The sequence below is a fragment of the Camellia sinensis genome, chromosome 7, assembly GCF_055761805.1.
Source record: "Camellia sinensis isolate YWXY chromosome 7, ASM5576180v1, whole genome shotgun sequence".
In the NCBI taxonomy this organism is placed as follows: domain Eukaryota; kingdom Viridiplantae; phylum Streptophyta; class Magnoliopsida; order Ericales; family Theaceae; genus Camellia; species Camellia sinensis.
Window position 1 is genome coordinate 79,675,396 of NC_138967.1, and position 20,593 is coordinate 79,695,988.

General features: G+C 40.3%; 1 long non-coding RNA gene across 1 annotated transcript; it reads left to right on the top strand.

The window, feature by feature from the left end:
• The first annotated feature begins 17,258 nt into the window (after positions 1-17,258).
• On the top strand, positions 17,259-20,334 carry LOC145794696 (uncharacterized). The gene is made up of 3 exons (XR_014334620.1): positions 17,259-17,289; positions 18,529-18,567; positions 20,128-20,334. It is a non-coding gene; the product is annotated as an uncharacterized LOC145794696 (long non-coding RNA).
• The last annotated feature ends 259 nt before the right edge of the window (positions 20,335-20,593 follow it).

Consider the following 20,593-nt stretch of genomic DNA (forward strand, 5'->3'; position numbering starts at 1 on the left):
CGAAGGCCATTTGACATGAATGAATGGGCCGAAGGCCATTTGACATGAATAATTGGGCCAAAGGCTGTTGGAAAGAAATGATTGGGCCAAAGGCCGCCGGATATGAATGACTGGGCCAAAGGTCGTTGAATATGAATGATTGGGCCAAAGGCTGTTGGAAAGAAATGATTGGGCCAAAGGCCGTCGAGTATGAATGACTGGGCCAAAGGCCGTTGGAAATGAATGATTGGACAAAAGGCCGTCGGATATGAATGATTGGGCCAAAGGCCGTTGGAAAGAAATGATTGGGCCAAAGGGCGTTGGATATGAATGATCGGGCCAAAGGCTGTTGGAAACGAATGATTGGGCCAAAGGCCGTCGGATATGAATGGTTAAGCCAAAGGCCGCTTGACATGAATGAATTGGGCCTAAGGCCGTTTGCTTAGGACAAAATGGGCTAGAGGCCGTTTGATATGTTCGGGCTTGAAGCCGTTTAATGTATTGAATGAAAATATGAATGGGTCTAAAAGGTCGTTTGATATATCTGTTTCGAGTTTCATTCATGTACCTTTTTTATTTGATATTATTCACTGGGCTTTCGCTCATGCTCATTCATGTGCATGTAGGTGCGCAAAGAGATGCCTAAACCCAGCCCCAATGAAGTGTGGGAAAAGTCAAGTTTTGAAGAGTCAGTCCAAACGTCTCACGCACGAGACTTGTCTTCGTCTTTTTCATTCTTTGATTATGATTTTGCAATGTTGGTGAAAACGTTGGATCGCCCTTGTATATAAACTTTGGGTTTGACTAACTTAGACTTGAATGATCCTGTGTGTATAGAACTTTGAGTTATTTTCCTTTTTGGGTGTGAGTTATTAATGAGTACATATATTTGATGTTTGATATGCCATGTAAGCACGGCTCAATGGATAATTTGTAAGTTTGCTTCCGTTTGGCCCCCTTAACTCTAATAATATACGTTTATTTGATTTGAGGCCGTAGGTAATCCCTTGATTACTGGCCGGTTATGACCTTAATCTATGGGGGCGGGTTTGGGTCATGACAAAAAGTCCCTCAAATCTCTAGCTATGGCTGGCCAATACCTATGTGTAGACACCCCATTTTTGACCGTCCTTAAGACTTGGACGTCACCGTTTGAACACTAGGTGATCATCCATGTTCGTGTTCGTCTTGAGTTCTCGGAGGTTTCGGTCGTGCGCCTTGCCTCAAGACCTCTCGACTTGTTTGTTTTGTGCTTGGTTATACACCAAACACTTGTGTTTTTGGTTATGAGGGCAAGTAATGGCTTGTTGGCCATCCCCACACCTCATCGGCCTTGGCTTGAGGCCACCAGCTCTGTTTTCTTGCTATCGGCCAAATATTTTGGTCGGTCGGCAATGTTTTTGGTTGGCCGGCCATTTTTGTTGGTCAATCGGCCATATTTTACAGCCGACCCCGGTTCATCTGCTTTATGCAAATATTTAGTGCCAGCTGGCATAGCTGGCACACATAATTCACCCCTCCACACACGTGTATGGAGGGATTTGCCTCTTGGGTTAGCTTCTCTTAAAAGCTTTAGAATTGAACCTCTATAAGAGGAGAGGTCCTCCTCCCTCCTCAAGGTTCCAGAGGTCTGAAATTAGGGTTAGAAATAGTTGTATCTATTTATCTCTATATCTCCCTCTCTTTACATATTTGTGTGTGTATAAGGTTGTTTTGTTCATACTTTTGCATACAAACACCTAGCATTACACCATCCTCTTGGAGCTGAGGTCCTTGGAGGTTGATTTTTGTGTTCTTGGATTGCTTTGGACTCAAAAAACCTGTTGGACCATTGTTCTTGAAGAAGGTCCACAAGGGTGAGTGTTCTTGCTTTAGTTTTCCCATTTTTGCACAAGCTTTTAGCCTATCTTGCTTATTGTTTTAAGCTTCGACTATAACTGGTAAAAGTTTTGATTTTGTATGCTTTAAAACTTTCTTTAAGGTCACTTTGAGGTTCGGGGTTGGCTCCCCCCTCCAAGGCCTTGTTAGGCCTTGTTTTAGGCCATACCTTTTGGCCATTGTTCTTAGCTTTGCATGACCTCTCTACCACTGAAATCCAGAGGATTTTCAGTGGTGGAGAGGTGGTTTTGGTGTCCTAAATAGGAGAGGGCCATCCCCTCTCCTTGTTGTCTTTGATGCTTGCACAAATGACTTATGTTATAGCTTGTATGCCTAGCTTGCTTTAGTTTCATTTCAGTAGGTATTAGGCTTTGTTTTGCCATGTTATACCTCTGTTTCAAGTTGGTTTAGACATACCATGTATGCTTCATACACTTGTCTTGTAATCCCATGTTTTAGCCTTAATATGCATCATGTTGTAACATATGTTTTTAGCATGATTCTGGCTCAATCTCATGAAGCTTCCAGCTTTGTTTTAACATGCTAAAGCTCTAATTTTGGTTGTTTTGTCGTCCATGACTTGCTTTGTATAGCTACCATGTAATCTTGCTTGTTAGCTTCGAGTGTTGAATCCTATAGCATGCTCCATTTGGATCATTTCAGTGGTTTGGCACCACTTATAATGCTATTTCAGTCCATATGTTATGCTTGTATGCTTGCATTTATAACTCATTTAATGCTTTAAAGAGTTAGGGTTGTATGCCTCACATGATCATGGTTTGAGCATTTGGGCTAGTTTCAAGCTTTTTGTGCATGACTTGTTTGCATTATTAGGTTGAATTGGCATCATCCTTTGCATGTTTTCAGAGCATTAAAATGCTTGCCATATGTCCATGTTTGTCCCTTTTAAGTGTCCTTAAAAGTTACCCTTTTATGCTTAAGTGTTGGACCATTATACATGCATGTTTGTATGTGACTTTGTCCCTTATCCCTTAGCATATTGGCCACTGATTTGGGCCTATTTGAGAGCTGCCCATATTGGTTTAAGACCATCCTTTGCATGTTGTTACATGCTTGCCTTGCATGTTGTCACATACTTGGCCCCTTTGCATGTTGTTGCATGCTATGTGTATTTGTACGTCTAGATGATAGGACTATTAACATGTTGCATGTTTAAGTGATATTACATTTGGCATGCATCTTTGATTAAGTTGCTTAACATGTCGCTACATGTCTTGCATGTTTGCATGTTTAAGTGATATTACATTTGGCATGCATCTTTGATTAAGTTGCTTAACATGTCGCTACATGTCTTGCATGTTTGCATGTTTAAATTGCATCTTGCATGCTTGTTAACTTGCATACTTGTTACATACTTGCATGTTTGCATGCTTATTCACATGCTCATATTGCATGCTTAGCTCGCATGCCTGGGTTTCATAGCATTGTGCATGCATCCCATCCCCCTTGATCAAAAATGATAAAGATTGGAGGGACCCTTTGTATGTTTTGTGTGCATTTCATTTGATATTGAAGTTGCACACTTGACTTCATGGGCCATCATGCATTGAAATGCGTGATTGATGGCCCGAGAGTCGAGAACCATACTCCTTTAAGTCTCAAACATGATGAGGAGGGTGGTGGTGCAAACATTGCTTTGAAATGCATTGCCATGTCTTATCTGTCCTCTGTTGCAGCAAACCAGTATTCTGCAGGAAGAAATGGCCGGTCGGCAACTTTCAGTGTCAGCCGACTATCAATACCCAGCCAGTGATATAATTTTTGGTCGATGACAATAATTCCATGGCTGGTGGTGCTCCCTCTTGGTCGGTGGCCTTCCACAACTCTCACGGAGTATTTCAGAAGCAATTTGGAAACTTGTGCAATCTTCAGAAGAGGAAAACAGTGCAAACGGAGGCAGCATGAGCATGGCGATGGATTTTTGGGAGGAGCCGAGCATGCGTGCATTTATCCCTCTTCCCGAGGCTGCTTTATCGCTTTATTAGCTTAGTTAATTTCCTTAACTAGTTAAGTGGTCTGTAATAATTAATTAGCTAGAGTAGTTAATTATTTATTTAATTTGTATTATTCTTTCGGTCCCTCCCTCGAGAGGGCGCAATTGTGTAATAAGCGTGCGTGTGTGTGATGCATGTCTTCCAACCTCCAATTCTTTCTCCTTTTACTTAACCGCTTACAATGGTTAGCTATAGGGCACGTTTCAATTAGCATCCTTATGCTATGCATGTTTGCATCATTCATCAGTATTGCATGCACCGGGCTCGGTGCGTCATACTAACTGCATAGTATTTCAATTCCAAGTTGAATACATGTGTTGAATTGTCACATCTCATATGCCACTTTAGATTAGCCGAGCCTATTCTAGTTGCATTTTGCCTGCGATGCATTAGCCATTTTTAACATGGACTTGGATCATACATTTGATTACTAACTCGGAGTACACTGTGAGTATGTATGCTTTAGCATCTTGCATGTATGTGAGTTTTGCCATGATAGCATGCTTACCATGAGGTTATGTGCTTATGTGATATAACTGCCTGAATGCCTGTGGGTGAAGGTTGGGTTGCTTGAATTGGAATAATTCGTCGAAACCCGTGTTTTAGCCTACTTGCGAGTAGCAAACTTCAAACCATTTCCAAACAAACGGATATGCGATGCTTTGTTCCAAATTAGGCGATCTAGTCTATACTTGTGTGTTGTGCACATCACATAGTAAATTCTAGCTAGTTAACTGGAATAAGAACACATATGTTTTCAAAACTCGATATCATTCTTAGTACAAGCCGATCTTCGGATCTTGCGAGCGGGGGTGCTCATAGCTGACCTTCCCCGATCGTACCCAAGTTCCCGAGCCGAGACAGCTCAGGTGATGAAGGACACGTGGCCTTAGGCAACGAGTCAGGGTTTCCTAAATTACCCTAAAAATAAATATTTAGGTGGCGACTCTGTATCTGGCAAAGCAGTCCATGTTTGGCACTTCTTTCTTAAAAATCTGTGTTTCCAAAACGATTTGCCGGATTTGGACTCTTTGGTGATTCATCGGTCTTGCATTACACTCTCCGCGAGATTAGATATAGGACCGTGACATTGAGTCCTGAATTGTAGTGAGCCCAAATGAACAAAACGGGGGATTTCCCACGGGACGTTCGGGGACGTCCAGCCCCAGTGAAGTGTGAGAAAGTCATGTTTTGAAGAGTCAGCCCAAACATCTCTGTAGACACCCTATTTTTGACCGTCCTCAAGACTTGGACGTCACTGCTTGAACACTCGGTGATTATCCATGTTTGTGTTCGTCTTGAGTTCCCGGAGGTCTCGGCTACGCGCTTTGCCTCAAGATCTCTCGACTCGACTGTTTTGTGTCTGGTTTTGCACCAAACACTTGTGCCTTACCTTGGAGGGGCTGGGAATGGCTTGTGGGCCATCCCCACACTCCACCGGCCATGGCTTGAGGCCACCGGCTGTGTTTTGTTGCCACCGGCCAAATGCTTGGCCGGCCGACTATCTTTTTTTGGTCAATTTCACTTTTGGCCGACTGACTACTATGCATCTGCTTTTGCAGATATTTTCATGCAGCTGGCATGCACTTGGCTCCCCTCCATACAGTGTATGGAGGGATTTCCCTCTTAGCTAGCTTGTCTTGTAAGCTTACAAGATTGAAGCTCTATAAGAGGAGACCTCCTCTCCCTCTTTTAGAGGTTAGACAACTTAGACAGAATTTTCAGAGGGTTTTGATTTTTAGGGTTAGGGTTCATACGTCCTCCATCTCTATATCTCTCTCTCTTTGTTTTGTGAGTGTTTTTGCCTTAGTTTTGCACACAAACACCCACCATTACACCTTTTCTTGGAGCGGAGGCCCTTGAGGGTTGTTTTTGGAGTTGTGGAGCTGGTTTGAGCTTGAAGAACCAGCTGGTTCACCATTGGTTAAGAGGGTCTACAAGGGTAAGAAACTTGTCCCTTCATTCCTGATTTTTGCATTGCATTTTTGCCTACCTTGCACCTGTTTTTGAGCTTTGTTTATAACATATAAAAGTTCTATTTTTTAGTGCTCTAAATAGTTGGTTAAGGTTACTTTAAGCTTTGGGGTGGTTTGACCCCTCTTAAGCCTTGAAAGGCTCCATTTTGTGCCATTTTGGTTGAGCTCTGGGACCATTGTGTTTGGGCCTCCTCACCACTGATGAGGATGGTGCCTTGAGGTCCTAGGAAGGAGAGGGCCATCCCCTCTCCTTGTTGTCCTTGAAAAGGGCCCCTTTTTGCCTCTTGAGGGAGCATCTAGTCTAAGTGTGTGTTGGCCATGCCTTAGCTGATTTTCATGCTTATTATGTCATAATATGCCTTTGTTTTTAATTGGTTTGGACACACCTTGCTTGTTTAGCATACATGTCTTGTAATGCCATATTGTAGCCTTAACATGCATCTAGGTTTTAACCCTTGTTCAAGCATGCTTTTGGCCTAGCTTTGTGAAGCTTTTGTACTTGTTTTAGCATGCTTAAGTTCTATTTTTGATTGCTTCAGTCGACCATGACATGGTTGGTATAGCCACTTTGCATTTTGGCTTGTTAGCCTTGGGTGTGTGAGTGTGGAGCATGCTTTACTTGCTTTGATTTAGTGAGTTGGAACCATTTTCCATGTCATTTCAGTCCACTTAGCATGCTTGTATGCTTGCATTTCATGGCCCCTTTGATGCTCCAAGAGGTTGTCCTATGCTCCATGTTTGGTCATTGTGTATGCTTCCATGTGTAAGTCATTTAGATGCCATCTAAGTGGTCTTTTGGCTTTGTTTTAGCATGCTAAAACTCTGGTTTTGGTCATTTAATTCATGCCATGTGTGGTTGCATTAAGTGTAGTTCAATCCCCCTTGGGCTTGCCTTGAATCTTGGACCATTGTTGCATGCCATGCTTACCTTGTTTGCTTGTTTTGGCACCTTCATTAACATGATTTTCAAAGCTTACATTGCATGCCATATGCCCATGTTGTTCCTCTTTCAAGTGTGCTAAAAATTCGTCTCTATGTGCCTAAGTGTTGGACCTTACATGCATGCCTATTTTTATGTGTTTTGGCTTCCATTCTTGAGCATGTTAGCCATTGTTTTGGGCCTAGTTGAGAGCTGCCTAATTCAGTTTAAGTCCATCTTTTGCATGCTATTCAAATGTTGTTGCATTAATCCACGTTTGCGTGTTTTGGTTGCATGTGTTGCATGCTTGAAATCGCTTGCATTTGGCATGCATTCCCTTGGTCAAGTTGTTACCATGTTTGCATGTCTTGCACACTTGCATGATTAGATCACATCTCGCATGCGTCATTAGCTTGCATAGTTGTGACATGCTTGTTTGCCTTGTTTGCTTAGGTTGCGTACCTAGTATACATTGCATGTTTGCATGCTCCCCTCCATACCATATAGCATACTAGTTTGCATGCCTAGGTTGCATTCCATCTAGCATGCATGCCTTGTCCCTCGATCTAGTGATAGGGATTGGGCCTTTGTTTGTGTGTGTGCATTGCATTTGAAATCAAAATGCATACTTGGTCTCTTGGGCCATCATGCATGGAAATGCATTGTTGGTGGCTCGAGAATCGAGGCCCATCCTCCTTTGGTCATAAATATGATAAGGAGTGTGGTTGGTGTATACATTGCTTGAAACGCATTGCCATGCCTTGCCTGCCCTCTGCTGCTGTCAAACAGGTTTTTGCAGGAAGTTTTGGCCGGCCGGCCATATATACTGCCGACCGACCAAATATATTTGGCCGAGAGCTCAATGGATGGTCGATGACCACTTCAAAATGGCCGGTGATGATCCCACTCAGCCGGTGGTGTTCCACAACACTCAGAGAAGCAACCTTGGGAGTTGTGCAATTTTCAGAGAAGCAGAACAGTCAAAGTAGAGGCAACTTGTGCATGGCAGTGACTTTCCGAGTGGAGCCGAGCGTGCATTGCATTGGGCCCTCTTCCTGAGGCTGTTTACTACTTTCATTAGATTAGTCAATTTGTTAATTAATTAATTGATTTGTAATATTTAATTAGCTTGTAGGTTAATTAACTTGTATTATTCTTTCGGTCCCTCCGAGCGAGGGCAAATCTGTAATTAGTGTGGGTGCGTGTGTGCATGTCTTCCAACCCCCACTTCTTTCTCCCTTTTACTTACCTACTTTTGATGGTTAGCATTAGGACATGTTTACTTTAGCATACCTTATGCTATGCATGCGTGCATCATTCATTAGTCCTGCACGCACCAGGCTCGGCGCATCATACTAACTGCATAAGTATTTCAAATCTAACTTGAATACATGCTACTTGTGCATTTTCACATGTCATTTATAGACTAGCCGAGCCTACTCTAGTGACATTCCGTATGCGCTGCATTAGCCATTTAAACATGGACTTGGATCATGCATGATTGCTAACATGTTCTTGTTTTGGCACAGAGTACTAGGTGAGCTCTTTATGCTTTAGCATCTCACATGAGTGTGAACGTTAACATGATAGCATGATTACCATGAGGCTAGATGCTTATTTGATGAACTGCTTGAATGCCTGTGGGTGATGGTTGCATTGTTTTAGTTGGGATAACTCGTTGAAATCCGTATTTTAGCCTACTTGTGAGTAGCAAATTCCAAAGCGTTTTCCAAACAAACGGATATGCAATGTTTTGTTCCAATTTAGGCGATTTGGTCTATACTTGTTTGTTGTGCGCATAACATAGTAAATCTAGGCTAATGATCAGAATAAGAACACATAACGTTTTCAAAAACGGATATCACGGTTAGTAGAGGCCGATCTTCGGATCGGGCGAGAGGGGGTGCTCATAGCTGACCTTCCCCAATCGTACCCAAGCTCCCGAGCCGAGGCAACTTTGGTGATGACGGACACGTGGCCTTTGGCATTGAGTCAGGGTTTCCTAAATTTCCCAAAATAAAATATTTGGGTGGCGACTCTGTATCTGGCAAAGCAGTCCATGTTTGGCCCTTCTTTTCAAAAATCTGTTCCTCAAAACGATTTGCCGGATTTGGACTCTTTGGTTCAGATTAAGAACCGTGACAATTTGAGAGTCCTGAACTGTAGTGAGCCCAAAACGAACAGAACGGGACTCGTCCTCCTGGGGCGTTCAGGGACGTCTACAATCTCACGCACGAGACTTGTCTTCGTCTTTTTCGTTCTTTGATTATGATTTCGCAATGTTGGTGAAAACGTTGGATCGCCCTTGTATATAAACTTTGGATTTGACTAACATAAACTTGAATGATCCTGTGTGTATAGAACTTTGAGTTATTTTCCTTTTTGGGTGTGAGTTATTAATGAGTACATATATTTGATGTTTGATATGCCATGTAAGCACAGCTCAATGGACAATTTGTAAGTTTGCTTCCGTTTGGCCCCCTTAACTCTAATAATATACGTTTATTTGATTTGAGGCCGTAGGTAATCCCTTGATTACTAGCCCGTTATGACCTTAATCCATGGGGGCGGGTTTGGGTCATGACAAAAAGTCCCTCAAATCTCTAGCTATGGCTGGCCAATACCCATGTAGATGAAATGAGTGTACTTTTGGAGGCAAGCTTGCATAATTCAAGGAAAAAATCTTTGACTTGGTACAAACTTATATATATATATATATATGTATATATGCAACTGGGTTGGTTTATTAGGAGGAGAATCCTAATTAGATCATGTTTAGGAACCTAATTAAGGCCTCTAATCCTCTAGTATTCCATTGAATTCAAACTAAATCCAAACTATCCAATCCAATTCCAACCAATGGGCATTTATGACCTTTTGCACCAAATTCATTATAAAAACAACCCCTCCCATAGCATTTCACATGCAAGAACACACACATACACACTATATTCAGCTGAGAGAGAAGAGAAGAAGGAAGGTGAGCTTGGTAGAAGAGAGGAGAGGAAGAAAAAGTTTGCCAGCTATTCCAACAACCCTCAGGTAAGCCACACCATGACTCTCTCTTATTTCTTTTCCTTTCAAATACATACCCTTAGAAGTTTTAATCATTCATTTTAGAAGTGTTTTGATGGCATTCTTGTCTTAAAAATGAAACAAGTTGAGCCTTAATTCTACCCTTCTTGTATTTCTCTTAATCGGTATAAGACTACCTTTTCCCATATCAAACTCTCAAAATTTCTAAAGGCACACCTTCACCTTAAATTTCTGAGTTTAATACATATTATTTATCATGTTTTCATCACAAGAGAAGTAGAAAATCACCCCTAGCTGACAACTTTTCTCACCAAATTTCTATTTTCAAAAACTGTGCCAGAAAAATTTGTTTTACAGCAAACTTGCAAAAATTCTATAATGATGTATAAAAATATTCTAGACCTAAATTTTATTCCAAAATATTCCTTAAGGAGTTAGCTTTCGAGGAAAATTGGTTTCATGGAAAATGAGTGAGCGGTTTGTGAGAAAATCCAATTTTCGTAATGGTCAATGAATCTGGATTGAGCTGGAGTATTTCTGAAATAACTAAAATTATGGAAAAGCCATTCTATTTCAGAAAAATGTTCTAAAAACTAGATTAAATTCTCTACGAACCATAGGAAGGCCAGATTTGGGAAATTTCTGAAATAGTTCTTTTAATCTTGATCTTTAAGTGACTCTAAATCTAGAAATTCTGTTTACATTGATGTTTTGTGCTAGTGACTTTATGAATGTGCTTACTTATATATAATCATGTCTTGGTATGATATTATACATGTCATGGTTATGTATTTATTTATTTTTATTTTTTTTGTTCTTTAATGATGTTTACACTTATGCAAATTTATTTTCCTTTTTCGCTTGTAGTAACTAATTACAACAATTAATCTAATGGAAAATTTAATGGGGGTGGCTAATGGGGCTTCGATCACCCGATTATTATTATGAGAAGAAGTTATTAGTTAGTGGGATGTGTTCCCTTTGGTAAGTCAAATCTTGCGCAAGTGGTTGTTTCGAAACCCTTGAATGGAGTGGCTATATTCGGACCCCAGGTAGTTCGGTGTAAGGAGGGATTTGGGCAAGGCCCATCATTACCGTCTCTTTTAAGGACCTGCTGTTGGCGCTGCACAGTCTATAACCATTGGTAGGCATCCGAGGTAAGGTATGCAATAAAGCAACAAAAGAGGGGGCATACCGAATAATCTGCGTCCAATTCTTGGAGTTGGGAGGACGAAATCTCTTTGGGGGATTTCTAGACCACTAACAATTAACCATATAATTTGTGCTATGAACAAAAATGCCATGACCCTTTCCTCTATTTCTTTTGTAAATGTTGTTGTGTATTGATCTGGGGGGGGGGGTGTGTGTGTGTTTACTGGGCATTTAAAGCTCCCAGCGTATCATGCCAGGTGTCGAAGAGGAGCTTGCAAAGAAGACAATGAACTGGAAAACTTTGAGGACATTTGGCTATCCTAGAAGAGTTAGGAATTTCTTTTGTTGTTTTGTAAAGTCCATATGAAACTTTAAATTTTCTTTTGGATGTAATGTTGATGGAACGAGCTTTTGTAATTAAAGATATTTGTAATTACTCTATTATTATGTATTTATATTCCAACACTAATATAATTCCTGACATTGCTTATGAGACCTTGTGTCAATACCTCTTAAGATTTGTCAAAAAGGTAGTGCGCTACCTAAGAAAGCTGGACTTAGAAGGGATGCAAATTTGAATCCTTCGGCGATCTGGGATCTTACTTGGTTATTGGCCATAGGACTCATTAGTGACTTTCTCTTGACTACAACCCTTAGTGTAGATTTGGGGTGTCACACATTTGGCCTTTATGGCGGGGCTTGTGTGCGCGCTATGATTTTGCCGTCTATATGGTCCTGAATCTCATGGTGGAGATGAATGCAACGGTCGATTTCATGGCCTTGTTGTTGGTGGAAGGCACAATGCTTGAATGCATCACGCCTAGGTCAGGAAGAGCCCAAGGGTCAGGAAGTTTGAGAAGACCCTTTTCCACCAGTGCTTTTGGGGCTTGGATTGGAGTCATATAGAGTAGATGAAAATCACGGTTCGGGAAACGGTTCTGATTGTAGAATTGTGGGGTGGCATTAGCAAAGGGATTGGTTGTTTTTGTGGAGGTGGTGACAGTACTAACTTCTGAAGGTTTTGCGGCTGTGTTACTATTGCCAGTAACATTGGAACCATGGACAAAAGTCTTTCTTACAAGCTCTTTCTCATCTACAATGATCTCGTATTTCACAGCATCTTTAATCTGAACTCCTATCTCATGCAGATCTTTGAAGGTAAATAGTGAGAGAACTATCATCTTTTGTAACATCATGCCATGAAGGTTCCTTACCACTGTCCAAATTTGGTCCTTCTCTGAGGGCCTGTTGGTCATCATGGTTGTCTTGGCCCTCTATCTTGCTATGAATTCGCTGAAGCTTTCCTTTAGTTCTTGACGTGTGGCTTCCAAATCATGGGTGATTACCTCAATCTGTGTGTTGTAGGAGTATTGAGTGATGAATGTCTCAGTCAATTTCTCTCAATTTTGTTTCACCTTATCCTTCAATTTGGTATACCAAGTTATGGCAATTCCCGACAAAGTCCTCCCAAACAGAGACAACTTTGGTGGCGAGTCAGACCCATAGGTTTCAGAACATCTAAGAATAAATGAATATGTGCCATAGGGTCTCCTGATCCGTCAAACCGGTCAATATGTGGCATTTTGAATCTTTCCGGTAATTTGATAGCTACCTTCTTATATCTATCCTCTATATCAGGAATGGAATTAACCCCCTGGGATTTTTGAACAACTTCTCTAACTTGGATATCTTCAGCATGGCTGAATCAAATTTGGCGATATCTAGGGAAAAGAGTTCCTCAACTGGATGTATCGAAGCTCTAGCAGCAAGAGCCTGGGCCATTTCTTCTGGTTGACCAATGCCTGGGAAATTCTCAGATAGGTCCAGACCTGGATGATTAGCAGCTGGTTGTGGATGGGCAGCAGGTACCCTGGCTGTTTGTTGTATTCCAGCAATGGTAGCACCCTAAGCAACTACTGCATGATTAATAGCATCCATGAACCGGTGAAGGTTAACAATCATTTCTGCGATATTTGGGAGATTTTGAGCTCTTAAAGGGACTGGGGAATGGCTTACTAGGGTACTAAATAGAGGAGATTTGAGGGGTGACTAACGTAAAATCTGTAAAGGAGATCGGGGATGTAACGGGCTCTGAACCAATCGTGCTTGTCTAACTTTTCTTTTGGATATTGATGGAAGTGACATTAACACTGGCTAACCTTGAATAAGATTTGTAGTTTTACAAATTCTACCAGCATGAGTCCATAGGGTTTTAGGGGTGTCAGAACTTTCTGAAGCTATGATAAACCAACTACCTAGCAAAAGAAATAAACAAAACAAAACATACATGAGATGAAAATCTGGCAGCAATTTGGCTCACAACACATATATCTAACATGAATTCAGCAGCATTTTGGTTCAATCTATACCACCGACCACTGTATATCCCATTAAACTATTCTTAACTCAACCACTGATGTATCTGAATCACTGATATGAATAATGAACACTTGTATTGGATCCTACACATAGCATATAGCAAATAAGGTGAACCAAAACACCCCTATGGGGGCTTGGGATACCCTGTCCTAGTTGGGAGATGAACTAGGGTTTCACTATTCAAACAATTTGGTATCACTGCATCTCAGACATAAGAGAGCATCCTGTCCTATTTATGGAAGTTGTTAGAACTGCATATACGAACTAGGTCAGTTTGGTCAAAAGGGGTACCTCAACAAGACACCTAATATACCTATCCTTCCCAACACCTAAATGAATGGAGGATCAAGTGGTACATTGGTAGTCTACATTCGAGGCTTGTATTTCCACCATAACAGAGCCCACGTCTGGCAAGCTATCTAGGATGTTAGATGATAAATACAGTGACTTGAGCGCACAATGCATGAAATGCAATGAATATACGTATGAAGATAAAATCTACATTATGAAGTTTGAGTCATGTTCTCTTAATGTTCCCCAACAGAGTAGCCAAGAACTGTAGGATGCCTTTTTGGGCTTACCAAGTGCGTCTGATAGTTCAGACTCCCGATTTCTGATCTGATATCACTACTGCAATGTAAAACAAGAATGAGAGTCAAAATTAGGCAACTTTTATGGAGAATCCATTTTTATTCAAAACATTGTCAGAAATGGACTACATCACCAAATTTCAGAGTCGCCACCTAATCTTTTGGGGAAATTAGGAAACCCGTGACTCGTGCCAAAGGCCACCATCCGTCATAACCAAACTGTCTCAGCTCGATAACATAAGTATGAGAGGGAAAAGTCATTAATTAAGCACCTCACTCACTCGATCAAAGATCGGCCTCTACTAGGTCATAATGTGATTTTTATAATCAATGTAAATCTATATTCCAATTATTAATAATACTACCATTACTGTGTGAGGCACTCAAATATAAATTGTGTCGTAAATTTTGGTTATGCTCTGACTTCATGCATTTTTTAAAAGGGTTTTCTTGGATAAAATTAGTAGCATAAGAATCATATTCACTTCAAAATAAATAACACAACCTCTATCCATTGGCATTCAAACAGGTATCTCACTTATGCACTTAGCCTCATACTGTAGCAACAGATATGATAAGAAACACGCACATGCAATATGCTAAAGCTCAAAATGCTCACCTAGTACTCCAAGGTGAGTCCCAACATATACAGATATATACATATATGCTTGATCCTATCTGCGAGTTTCAAATGCAATACATACAAAACATGTATATAGAAATCTAGATACTAAGATGTAGTATGAGTATCACCACAATACATGGATTTATACACATATTCATCTTTGAACATATTAAATCCTATTAATGCAAATAATCCGGATCCAAATGCATGAAAAGTGGATGCAATATACAGGCATAGTAAAGAAAACATGATACAATACCGAACACAAGTAAATAAAAGGGTTAGAAAGGCGTGGGGTTGGAAGATTGTTATAACAATTCGCATAAGAAAAGTGGGAGAGACGAATTATTACAATAATGAACCGATTTAGCCTAACTATTGTTGAATCTAACAAATCATACTAAATAAAGAAAAGAAATAATCCAGGGGGTTCCAGAAACTGCATAGAGGAGCATTTCCAAGAAACTGTTTGATTTGTTCTTGGTTAAGAATGACTGGCCAGACACTAAAAGAGCCAGCCAAAGAAAATGGCCGGCCGAATTCCCTCTCCGGCTAGGAATTAGGTCAGTGTAGGGTTTCAGGTCAGAGGCCAAAAGGAGACATTTGGGGGGGAGGGGTTTATACCTTCATCTTCCTCTGTTGATGAGGATCACTTGGGAAAGAGATGAATGAACCATAGCCCTCAACAATAACATAACAGAGATATACACCAGATATTTTGCTTAAGGAAACAAATCAAATAGATCAAAATCAAGAACAAATTCAAGCCCAATAAATAGATAGGAATCTACATCTTGTCTTTATGAATAAGGGCAAATTATACCTAAATCCATGCAATTAAATGGAGAGCGTATATTAATGCATGTCATTTCTTGGCTGAAGCTTTGCCCATTAAAACAAGAGATTCATCAAATTAGCTGAAAATTCCTCATCTAGTCATAGAACAAGGATGACAACATCTCTTTCTATGTTCACCCATGATTGAGATGGAAGTTTCAGCTTCCTTTGACCCAAAATCTCTTGTTTTACTTCCAAAATACTCAATGAAAAATGAAGGATGTAGACACCCCATTTTTTACTGCCCTTAAGACTTGGGCACTACTGATTGCGTACTTAGTGATACAGGTTATACAGTGCAAAGGTTCGATTTCTTCAGCAAGGAGAGAGTCAAATCCAAACCTCGCACCCCATTTTTGGACCAAAACTATTTTGAATGGTTTTTAGACCTTAAAACCCTCTCTTTTGAAATATTTTTGAAATAAAGTTCCTACGATGTTCTGACGCTCGCATTTTGTTAAATGTTGCGCTTTTCGATAAATTAAGCAAGGACAAAGTGGAAATGAATGAAAGGGAGATGAACTCTTTGAAAAATATTTCAAAACACCTTTCTTAGGGGTTTCGAGCTGAAGAAAAGAGGAGAAGAGGGAAGAAACCAAGTTGGGGGATAAGTTGGGCATGTATCGTTAAGAGAGAGACGAGCAGTCCTCGCTAAATCGGGCCTATCCACTTGTATACTTGGATTTTAGCTATGAAGACACCACCGTTGGAAATCTTACTTCTGGGGCTTCATTTTTCACTTAAGAATCTCCTAAAATGGAGTCCGGATGGGGGAGATATGATTGGTTGACGTTGGGCATCATTCCGGTTGGACTGAAACTTAGTAGCCTTCACTAAAAGAGGGATATCTCTTAGCACACATGGCATTTTGATGTAAGGCTTCCATAATTGGAAAGAAGACTTCCGAGGCTACAGTTTAGGCTCAAGAATGACCTGAAAAGGAGCCCAGATGATGGAGTTAGGCTTACTTCAAGTCAGGGACCAGGACTGATTTTTTCCATCGGCCTCTATGGGAGTGCATCGGCCACAATTGGAGCTTATCGGCCAAAGGTTGGCCAAAAGTGAACCTTATCGGCCACAAATGTCTAGAAAGCCCAGAATTGGTAGATATTTCTCCTCCAGCTATTTCCAGCTTGTGCCAGCTGTCCCAATTCAAATATTTTCGACCAAAGTTGATATTTTTCTATATATGAAAGCCAAATATCTCATATTCAAGGGCAGAACATTTTGACAAGTTTGAGAGCTTCTCTCACGAAACTCCCTCTCTCTCTACAAAATTTTCAGAGCAAAATCTCCTCCTCTCTCTCTAGAGCCTCTCTCTCTCTTGCCCCTTTTGTGTATAGAAGTGCATAGAAGTAGAGAAACACAGCTGGTTTGCCTAGGCATCCTTCATCAGAGTTGCATATTGTAGACGTCCCCGAACGTCCTGGAAGGGAATCCCGTTTTGTTCATTTGGGCTCACTACAGTTCGGGACTCAATGTCACAGTCCTGTATCTAATCTCGCAGAGTGCAATGCAAGACCGATGAATCATCAAAGAGTCCAAATCCGTCAAATCGTTTTGAAAAACTGATTTTTAGAAAGAAGTGCCAAATATGGACTGCTTTGCCAGATACAGAGTCGCCACCTAAATATTTTATTTTTGGAGAATTTAGGAAACCCTGACTCGTGCCTAAGGCCACGTGTCCGTCATCACCAAAGTTGCCTCGGATCGGGAACTTGGGTACGATTAGGGAAGGTCACTTCGTGAGCACCCCCGCTCGCCCGATCAAAGATCGGCCTCTACTAACCATGATATCGAGTTTTGAAAACATTATGTGCTCTTATTCCGATTTATTAGCCTAGAATTACTATGTGATACGCACAGCATATATGTAATAACCCGACCCTCGTACATGATTCTGGTATCTTTTCAGTCCTCGATTCTGTGCCTTTGAATGCTTATTGTGAAGTTCTATGTGAATTACGTTTAATTAAGTGAAACTTGGGAATATGAATTCCTATCTGTTTAATACGAAAGATATCTATTACAATTAAAATGCTTGGTTCAGAAATTGGAAGCCTTAGAGGCTGAATTATCTTAAATTGATTTGACATTTGAAATCTGCATGATTTTTAAGCTGTAACGAGATTTTCTGTGAAATTTCAATTAGAGATGATTAAACAATTGAATTTTGTCCTTATTTGCCTTTAAATATACATATATGCTTATGTCCCTCACATGTTTAATTCAAGAACTTTGTCTAAAACTATCTCTTAAGAAGAGAATGGTGTGAAGTAGAGAGAGAGAATCTAGAGAGGTTCATCAAAGGTTAAAGATTAGAAGAATTGAAGGGGTTTTTGAAAAGTTGAAGTTCAAAAGTAAGTTTACCCATCTTCCATAGCTCCTCTCTAGAATTAGAGTAAGATTTCTTCACAATTGTGTAACCCAGGGCATAGAATTGAATTTAGTGTATGAACATTGTTTAACTTGGTTTCTATTTTGTGAAGTGATCTAGAATTAAGTTGATTATGTTTAAATAAAAGAACTATCTTTTATTGGTAGATTTCCCATGTAAAACTTATATAGTTTTGTCTATGTAATGTTCTAAGTTAAAGTAAGTGAATCATGTTCTTAGGTGGTGGATTAAACATCTAATTCATCTCAAGTGTTACATGTTGTGCCTTATAATTGTATGATCTTTAAGTTATATTTTGGTAATTAAAGGATCTAATTTAGGCCTTGTTGATACTCACCAAAGATGGGTTTTATATGAAATTCGGACTGCTCACCCAGGGAAATCGCCGCACGTGCAGGGGTTATGGCCGCACGTGCGGGAACAACTGCCGCACGTGCGGGAGTCACGGCCGCACGTGCGGGGAAAATGGGAAGTTTGGAGTTTCGGTTCTGCCTAAAAGGCACGTGCGGGAGGATTTTGCCCCACGTGCGGGAGAGTTTGCCGCACGTACGGGGCTCACAGCCGTACGCGCGGCCCATGCTGGGAAAAATAGTTTGCTCCGTTTTACGTGCTGGACCCTCGGATATTTTTAGAATTTGTAATTTATGCCTACTAATATGTGTAAAATTCATTTGAAGTGAAATGAATTAAGAAGAGATTTAACAAAGAGGAATGAACTGATTTACAAGTTGTGAATGTGTGTAGGACACACTCCGGGAGGAACTAGCACGTCATCATAATGCTGTGAGTAATAGTATTGTAATCGCAAATTTGATTATCGTTAATAATTCTTTTTTTTTAACGCTCTGCTCTTCCCAAGTAGTTATGTTAGCCTTATATTGATTGGGAATCGGCGTGAACATTGAAAGATTTTGGCATGCATCGGTACGGCTCTGAACCTACTCTGTATTCCGGATAAGATTAATGATCATCGTTAATGTACCAACTTATAAATGTACCTACTTGTAAATTACCCGTGATTCCATATAAGACTTGCATACAACCATTACATTATTACGTGGCTCATGTAATGGTGCCTTTACCTCCGGATTATTGTTGCTATAACGTTCTGTTAATTGCAAGACAAGTATGTCGATTTACAATGAACCATGAGGAAATCTAAACGTGTCCTTGGGCCATACGTTGTTTACTATTGATCGTTAAGGTTAACATTCTGATATCTGCTAACTCGCAGTATTGAGTTATGACAAGCAAATGGAATGTATGTGCATTATGAAATTAAGGTATTATGTATCTCCGAATTATTATTAACGCTTTGTCTAATGCAAACTAGCTATGTTAACTCATGTGAATGATTGGAAGAACCTATGTGCCTCTGTATACCCTGGGACTAATAATACACGTGTTTTATGTTAATGTTCTGATATACATAAGACAATTATGTTAACCTGCAATAAACCATGAGGTTATTCCGTTCTGTTTATTCGTCCCATTCATATTGTGATATGATATGAATTGTTCGGTCTTAAAGACCTAATATTTTCTGGTATGGAACAAAGTGTTGTACGGAACTAAGTTCTGCAATGCGAGCCACCTCTAGAATTCGTACGAGCCATCTCTTGAGTCCATACATATGTGATCTGGGCTTAAAGCCAATGTGAAAGTTATGAGGCCTATGGTCGTTTTGAAACATCTGTGAGGCCTATGGCCAATTTATGACATCTGGGCCTATGGCCATTCTGTATGATCTGTAATATGAAACAAAGTGCTACGCGGAACTAAGTGCTACGATGTGAGCCACCTCTAGAGGCCGTGTGAGACACCTCTTGAGTTCATACAAGCATGTTAAAGGGCTTCATGCCGTTCTGACAAGGGCTTTATGCCATTCTGATAAGGGCTTCATGCCATTTTGTTAAGGATTTCATGCCATTCTGTTAAGGGCTGAAAGCTACTCTATTTAAAATGGGGCCCAAGGCCGTTCTGTAAAAGATACTTTTGTATAAATGATTAGTGAAATCCATATTTTGGGTTACGAAATGTTTAATATGATAAGGATTTTATGAAATGATAAAAATGCTATGAACTTCCGACATGTTTATGTTATGATACGATTTCTGGATAATTTTCCCAAAATGCCTAGATACGCTACGAAACTCCGAATGTTCAAGATATGACAAGTTTTCTGAAGGAGATACTTTGCCATGCATACAGAAACAAAGTAACCATATGTTCTCTTTATTGATAAATGCCCGGTTATGTATTATAATTCATGTTGAACATTGAATTGTTATGTGCTATTATTCACTGAGCTTGGCTCACTTTATTTTATGTCTGTTTTTGTAGGCACTCAACCTGGAGGTCAACCTTAACCTGTGGCTTCCGTTACCCAGTTGTCAATCCCTGAGTATTTAAACTCTTAGATGTTGACCGTTCAAGTTATGGAGTTTTGCTAAGTTTTTAAGTTGTACCCTAAAAGTCTGTTAAGATTGATGTGTATGTAATCCGTTTAGTTTCTCATGCTTTCATTATACGCCCGACCTTGAGGGCTGGGTCTGTATGTGTATACGTACATGGCTATCTTCAGACGCACGTCACTGTAAACTTATCTGCATTATGTTCTGTTTGTGATCCTGGCATAGTAGTAGTAGCTCAATGGATATTATTTTACGCTATTATATGTTATTAAATGCTTCCGTTCAGGCCCAATAGGTTATATTCATCAGGTTTTTGTGTCCGTTTCTGAGGTGGTCATGCCTAAACTTTTAGGGGCGAGTTTGGGGTGTGACAAGTGGTATCAGAGCACAAGTTG